Raw genomic sequence first — 8,340 nt, forward strand, 5'->3', positions numbered from 1 at the left:
GCTTCTTAGAAAGCTTAGCCCTGCCCGGCAGTGCACACTGAGAGGGGACGATGGTTCAGTGGGTAAGGCATACAGGGAGGCAGGAGCAGAAGGATCAACTACCAGTTCTTGGACAGCCAGGGCTGCAGAGTGAGATGCTACTCACAACCCAAAAGATAAAGAAATAATGTGCTGAGCTATCATATAAGGAGTGGGGAAACTGGGAACCCTGGGGACAGGCCCTCTGTCTGAGAAAACAAAACAAACACACAAAAAAGAGAAAGCTGCACAGGGGTAGTGGCTGGTGCCTGGAATCAACACTCAGGAGTTCAAAGAAAGAAGGTTACTATAACTAATTAAGGGCTAGCCTGGGCTACGTGGTAAGTTCCAGATTAGCCTAAGCTACGGAGACCTTGAAAAAAAGAAAAGGAGAGAAAGAAGGAAGGAACAAAACAAAGAGAAAAGGAATAAAAGTAAAGGTGTGTGGGGGGTGGTACTGTACCCAGACTGGCAGGGGAGCTGCCAAATAGGTGCTGTTGGGCTGAAGGTTGAGGAGGTGATGATTAAAGTGATCCAGGTAGAAGGAGTGGCATGTGCCAAGGCCCTGGGGCTGGCATGAGTGGTAGTAGAGAGGCTGGAGGACAGGGTATGGGAAACCCAGGGCAGTCAGTGGGCGGCTGCTGAGGATGTCAAGCAAGGTCAGAGGTGATCCTCTCCACCTCCTCCCTCTGCTCTTGAGCCTAGTGTGTCACAGCCAGGATTAAGGCCAAGGTTTGTGGCCTCAGGCACCTCCCAGGCGCTCACACATCCATGCCTCTCACGTGGGGTCACGGGCTCTTCTATGTGCCCCTCCTTCCATCTTCCCAAGTGACTATCCCGACAGTACTGTCTTTCAAATGCCCGAGTGTCCCTGTTTATTCTGGTGCCTGTAGACCCCCTCTCCAGCCTCAAGGTGAATTGTTGGGGTAAGAACACTGTCCTAGTTCGTCACCTGCTTCTACCACCAGCTTATCTGTGGCTCAGACAAGCAGGTGTCACGTCTAGGCCTGCCCATACCCCACCCCCATGTGTCTCCATACTGGCTCAGCTACAAAAATAAAACCTTTGCATGTAGGCTGCTCCCAGCCCTGGTCTTCTTGGCCAGCCAGCTGCTCCACCTGCGCACACTCAGCTGTCTCTTCTCTGATGTGACACAGCCCTGCTCTCCCCAAAGTTGCCTGTGTTCCCCACAACTCCATCATTTCTATGGGGTAGAATTGGAAGTGACGCTGCCTCAGCCTGCAGGGCCGTTCTCCTTCTTAGAGCCCCAAGAACAATCCCCATGAAAAAGTGTTTGCATTCTGGGGGCCACCTTGCCTCCCTAGTCTCTGTCAGGAGTGGGTGGGAACATCTTTAGTACTTTCCAGGCCTCGACTTATATACATTTTTATTTGTTTGGTTTTGTTTTTCCAGACATGGTCTCATTAATGTAGCTCTGGCTGTCCTGGAACTTGCTATGTAGACCAGGCTAGTCTCAAACTCACAGACATCCTCCTGTGTCTGTCTTCTGAGCACTGGGACTAAAGGCGTGTGCCAACACATAAGCCCCCTCTGTGCCTAGCATTTAAGAGTCACCAGCTCCTAAGCTCGTTCTCTCTTTTGGGGACAAGCAGCTGTGGCAGGCTACAGAGGCTCCTACAGACCCCACTGTAGACTCTTGAGAAAGAGAGATGGTCACAGACCCAGGGAGCATGGGTTCCCACTGGCCTAGCCTGACCCCTGGCACAACTGCAGACCAGGCCAGGGTCACCAAGCAGTCACATGTCACATTGAATGAGAAGCCTTCAGCTATGGCTGAGAAATGAAGTCGGAAAACAACTCAGCCAAAAGCGATTGAACTTCTCTCTTTATTTAAAAAAAAAAAAAAAAGTTTTGAAGGGAAAAAAAATACCCTATTGTCCAACTAACCTTCCTCGATGCTGGAAAATTGCATTGATTTCCTGAGCAGTCTGGTCTAATTTCCCCTGGGTGGAGAAAGGCCCCTGCTGCCCTCCTTCCCATCTCCTCCAGCTTGGAAGGTCTGGCTCAAACATTAGGAGGAGGAAGCAACCAGAAATCCCCACCCCCACCCCCACCCCACCCCCGGCCCCTGCCTGTGCCTGCCTGCCAGCACCCAAGCCTGCCTTGGGCAGCCCGCCCCCTGCAGCTGCTGCGGGCCGTGGCAGCTGTTCTACAACTTCACCTCACTCCTTCAGCAACCTGCATGCACTGAGCCGCTTGCCTTAGCTTGTTCACACCCAGCTGGGTCACCTCAGTCTCAAGGCCCTAGGGCAAGTGGATAGACAAAAGCAACTGCTCTAAAACTTTCATTGGTGGAGCTGCCAGGTTTCTGAGGCAGCCCTCTGCAGCTGGGGAAACTACCAGGCCCCAGATCTCCCACTCCAGAACCCTGTGTCAGAACCTCTCTGCCAAAGCCAAGGCAGCCAAAGACAAGGAGTATGATCTTGAAGCCACACCAGGGAACTAGGGGACAGGAGTGATCAGTTCCTCCTTAGCAACCTGCAGCTGAGCTGGGCCTCAGGGGTATGAGGTGCTGCTCCTGAAAAGGAAGGACTGCTCACCCAAGCCTCCAGAGAAGATGTTCACGGCTGCACCTCCTGCCGACAATACCGCTGTCCACCAGCTAACAGAAACACTCTGGGTCACCAGAGAAAGGAAAGAACCATCCCCTTCTATCTCCCTGCCCCCACTTCCCTTAGGTGTCCCCTGTCTTTCCTGGGTTTGGAGTACTGACTTTTCAGACACTCTAATCACCATGACAAGCGGTGTCTGATTCCAACAGGGAAGGCAGATTCCCAGGTCCCAGAGGAACACAGGCTGGAGCTGTGACACCTAAAGGGGACACTGAGATTCCCTTCTTAGGGGTTCTTAGTCTCAGTGGACACAAACAGAAGCTCAAGGACAATCTTATAAGCATTTCCCAGAAAAATGTCCAGAGCTGACAAGCTGTAAACCTCAACAGCTGCTCAGGGAATGGAATAGAGAAGAGAAAAAACCCATCCCCTTGAAGCTGTCGATGGAGGTCAGACACACGGCAGACACACAGGCTCAGAGTGAGAATGGAGACTTCAGAGGAAGAGTAAAGAAGCCCCAAAGTATGGTGGCAACCCAAAGTGTTCAGGAAAGCAAGCTTAGAAAGGGGATAACATGAAGAAAAAGAGAAAAACAGGCCGGCTTGCAAGAACACATGGCCGCAGCCCAGAGAGTGATTATCCTGGGGCAGAGCTTTCTGGGAAGGAAACACAGCATCTCATTAAAGGACTAATTATTCCACCCCTTGTTGGTTTTAAGTGAGATCTCATCATGAGCTGTAGGCTGGCCTCAAATTTCTGATCCTCCTGTTTCCGTTTCCCTGGGATAACAGGCAAGGACTACCATGCCCAGTGTGACTTTATTTCGGTTCTGACAGCTTCTTCCCTTGTCTCTGAACAAGATTCTCAGAAGACAATTGCTGATCAACCATCTGGTCTGTTCTTTGTTCGTCCCATGATGTGAGATGCTAGGACAACCCCCACGGGACAAGTGAAATATCTAGCCTCAGTTGCTTGAAGTAATTCTAGAGGGTCTACTGGTACTAATGCCTCAACTTTTGTTACTTACCAACCTGGGATCAAAATCCCAACATCATGTTTCTTTGCCAGAGGCTGTTCTTTTATAGAATGCTACAAGCACTTAGTTATGTGTTTTTACAACACAACTACCAGCTGATGCCAACAGCTAGCTACATATCTTTTCAAAAACACAACCAACAAGGGGCTGGAGGGATGGCTCAGTGGTTCAGAGCACTGACTGTTCTTCCAGAGGACCCAGGTTCAATTCTCAGCCCCCTCAAGGTGACCTAGGTTCAATTCCCAGCATCCACAAGATGGCTGACAACTGAAAGTAACCCCAGTTCCAGGCCTCTGTAGGGTCCAGGCACTCAAGTCCTGCTCAAACATGCATACAAGAAAAACAAGATTTAAAAAAGAAGCAAAACTATTTTGAAAATTAAGTAACTATGAGGATTTACAAACATCTAATACCTATTACTCCTTAGAGGGCTTACATAGTTGTGGGTTTGTTTATTTGTTTGTTTGTTTGTTTGTTTGTTTTAGACATGGTTTCTCTGTGAAGCCTTGGCTGTCTAGAACTCCCTCTGTAGACCAAGTTGGCTTCAAACTCACAGGGATTCACTGGAAGGCTTATATAGTTTAAGAGGCATCTATAGCCGGGCGGTGGTGGCGCACGCCTTTAATCCCAGCACTTGGGAGGCAGAGGCAGGCAGATTTCTGAGTTCGAGGCCAGCCTTGTCTACAGAGTGAGTTCCAGGACAGCCAGGGCTACACAGAGAAAACCTGTCTTGAAAAACCAAAAAAAAAAAAAAAAAAAAGAGGCATCTATATACAGACTCAATATCAGCAGCAGTTAGCATCGTGGCTATGTACAAACATATACAGAAGTTACTTCTTTTGTGGGTAATGGGGTCCCACTGTGTAGTCCTGGCTGTCCTGGAACTCATTATGTAAAGTAAGCTGGCCTTGAACTCACAGAGATCTCCCTGCTTCTGCTAGAAGTAAAGGCATGCAGCCCCACACCCTGCCAGAAACTATTTCTAAAGTAAAATTTAGAATCTTTGGCTTAGAAGAATAAGTCTATAGCTCTGTCTTAGTTGGGGTTGTTATTATTATTGTGATGGCAGAACATGACCAAAGTTACTTGAGGAGGAAAGGGTTTATCTGGCTTATACTTCACATCACACAGTTCATTATCAAAGAAGTCAGGACAGGAACGCAAGCAGGGCTGAACCATGGAGGCAGGAGCTGAGGAACATGCGGAAGCCGTGGAGCTTACTGGCTTGCTCTCCCTGGCTTGTCAGCCATCTTTCTTATAGAACGCAGGACTACCAACCCAGGAATGGCCCCTTTCATAATGATCTGGGCCCTCTTCCATTAGTCACTATTTAAGAAAATGCCTACAATCTGATTTTATAGCGGCGTTTTCGGAGAGTTGAGGATCTCTTCTCTCTGATGCCTCTAGCTTGTGTCAGGTTGACATAAAACTAGCCAGTACAAGTGCCAACAACCAAACTCTGAATTCCCTTACAAACTTAGGGAACGCTGCTAGTTACTGCAAATAGACTGTGTACAAATGTGTCTTCTATACGCAATAGCAAAATGCTGGTTTTGCCAGAGTAAACAGGTAAAAAGTAGCTGATGGCCCTGAAGAGGAAAGAGGAGAGAGTGTCCCTGGACTAAAATGACTCCGGAAGCTGATGGGAACTTCCATCTTGACTCCTTACCTAGGCCCAGCCCCCCTCAAGTGCCAGGCACCCCCAAATTATGTCTCTGTTCCTTTATGGTTGCCAAACCTGGGATCACAACTTGTGCTATGGCTACCCATCCTCCACAAGCCAGATACAAGAGCCAGGGAGAGGAACAAAGAAATGCTGAGAACTCCTCCAAGTCTGTCTTCCAGGAACTTCAAACGAGATAGAGATTACAGTTTAAATAGAGGGCCAAAGATAGACGACACCTACAAGCAGTCCTGACCAGGGTGTGGTTCTGCCCACCCGTAAGCCATCCCTGGGCTTCAGTCTCTTCGTAAGGTAGTCTGACAAGTCCTTAGAACTGTGTGAATGAAGTCTCTCTCTGACAGTCAAGTTTCCCTCTGAGTGGAACCTTTTCCTTTTCCCAGCATAGCATTCCTGCAGAATATCCTATTGCTTTGGAGTCCATTGCACCAATCAACTGTCCAACTGAGAGAGAGAAGTATCTTTTTTAGAGTATCTTCATTTCCCCTAGACCTGTTACAAAAGGTCTCACCAGACCAACCTCTCAGGGATAGAGAGTGTGGTGATTTGAATATGCTTGGCCCAGAGAGTGCCACTATTAGGAGGCGTGGTCTTGTCAGAGCAATCTTGCTACTGTGGGAGAGGGCTTTGAGACCCTCCCCCTAGCCACATGGGAGCCAGTCTTCTCCTGTTTGCCTTGGAACAACATGTAGAACTCTCAGCTCCTCCAGCACCATGCTTGCCTAGATGCTGCCATGTTCCCACATTGGTTATAATGGACTGAACCTCTGAACCTGTAAGCCAGCCCCAATTAAATGTTGCCCTTATAAGAGTTGCCTTGGTCATGGTGTCTGTTCACAGCAGTAAAACCCTAACCAAGACAGTGAGTAACCTGGTCTGTCTGATTCTGGAGTCTGACTCCAAAGTTGTCCCCAGAAAGTCATTAAAGGTCAGTTCTGGTCTCCAACCCTCATTACACAGCCCCAACTTCTCTCCAGGCCCAGGATCCAGTGATATCAGATTAGGGGGTTGGAGGGGGGAAGGAAGCAACAACCCAGCATCTGTGGTCATGGCAGGGTGCCAAGGTCCTATTGCTGGCTCTGGATTCCCATCTGGGCCTCAACATTTCTATCCATAGAGCCCAGGCTGTCTATAACTGAGTTGAACAGTGGTACAGTGATTTCCCAATCTCCTGTTCCTGTCATCTTGAGTGTATCTAGAGCCTCCCCCCTTGGCTTGGGTGGTCTTCAGGAAGAGGGTTCTGGCCCCAGTTTCAGAATTTAGAGTTGGGAAAGAGACCAAGAGTATGAGGAGATCGAGCCAGCCATAGAAGCTGCTAATCTCCATTCCTTCCCCCCAGCTCCACCCCAGGGGACCACACTGCCGCCTCCGCTGAAAGCAATTTGTCATGCCCTGAATTAAGTGATTCCAACAAGGGCTTAATTTCAGTTTAATGGCTCTGTTTTTATGTGTAATTAAATACCATTGCATGGTGAAAATATGTTGTTTGCACTTTAGAGACTGTGTAAGGGCCTGGGAAGCCAGTCCCTAGGAGTTTCGACTCACAGGCTCCATCAGCCTGGCTGGGATTGTCGACATGGGGGGGTTGGGAGGTGACCTCAAGACCCGAGGAAAGAAAAAAAGGGGAGTGGTGGTCTTTCTGGCGCCTGCCACCCAGGGGCTTATGTTTCTAATTATCTGCATACCCACCTCTTCTACCCTCTGACCTCAACCCTCCTCACCCCCTGGGGCCTCAGACATAAAATGGGCAGGATCTAATTAGATCCCTGGCCAAGGACTGAGGTGCTCTCTGTCCCCCACAATGTGTGTGCCCAAAGGCTGGTTCCTTTGCCTTCCCTCCCTTCCTCCTCCTGTGCTTACAACTGCCCCTCCCCTGTCACCTCCCTGTGAGGACCCAGCCTCTCAGCTGTTGCTGGCTTCCCAATGCCTTCAATTTGTACCCCTATTCTCTCCTAGACCAGAGGTGGCGCTATCATAAAGGCCTGAAACGGTGGGAATTTCTTTCGCTAGGAATTTTTTGGGAGGTCATTTGCCAAAGAACCACATGCCTTCCAGGAAGGGGAACTTTGGAGGTGCCCAAGTCCTTGCACAGGTCATGACATTCCTGGAGCAGCTTGGTGGCAGAAGGCCAAAGGGCTGGAATGATAGGCTTTTTCTGGAAGGAGCTAGGGAACAGGAGAAGCTAAACTTCAGGACTTTTCTAAGTGATAGGACAGAAAGCTGACCCACCCTCAGCACATCAGGGTTTGATCTCCACTGAGTGATAGGAATGGAAACTAAATGCCAGCATGTGAATGAGCCAAGAGACCCCAACTGCCATTCCCAGCCCCATCTGCACCCCAGTAGAAGGAAAGAACTCTTTTGCATATATTTTTATGTGTAAGCAAGAAACAGAGCTTGAGACTGTAATGTGTGAGGGTGCACATGTCACTGCATGCCTGTGGAGATCAGAAGACATTTGCAGGAGTTGATTCTCTCCCTCTGCCACGTGGGTCTTCAGGCTTGGTGGCAAGTGCCTTTACCCACTGAGCCACCTTGCTAGTCCAGAAAGAACAAGTTTCTTGTGGTGGCCGAGCAGAGCAGACAGGACCTCAGTTCTCAAGGTGCAGTGACCTCACAAAGACATACAAGTCTGGTCCTTGCCTTTTCCCTCCTAAGCTGCCAGTCCTGGGACTGCAGCGACATTCAAGGACATGTGAAGGCCAGGGCAGGAGGGCATCTCTGACTCTGGGAATGTCATGCAAACACAGCATTGCTTTTATTTTCTTTGCCATAAGACAACCTACACAGGAGAGGAAGTGTGTTTGTGTGAAATGTGAAGAAACCCCTCCGCAGCACACAGCCTCTGTTACCTGACGATAGACAGCTCTCTCCAAGGCCTACAGCTGATTCCCGAGATTAAAGATCCACACATGCATTGCCAGGAGAGAAACACATACTCTGTAGAGTATCTCTCCTGTTACACACACACACACACACACACACAGAGAGAGAGAGAGAGAGAGAGAGAGAGAGAGAGAGAGAGAGAGAGA

Source organism: Grammomys surdaster, unplaced genomic scaffold (assembly GCF_004785775.1).
Source record: "Grammomys surdaster isolate TR1022 unplaced genomic scaffold, NIH_TR_1.0 126048, whole genome shotgun sequence".
Lineage (NCBI taxonomy): Eukaryota > Metazoa > Chordata > Mammalia > Rodentia > Muridae > Grammomys > Grammomys surdaster.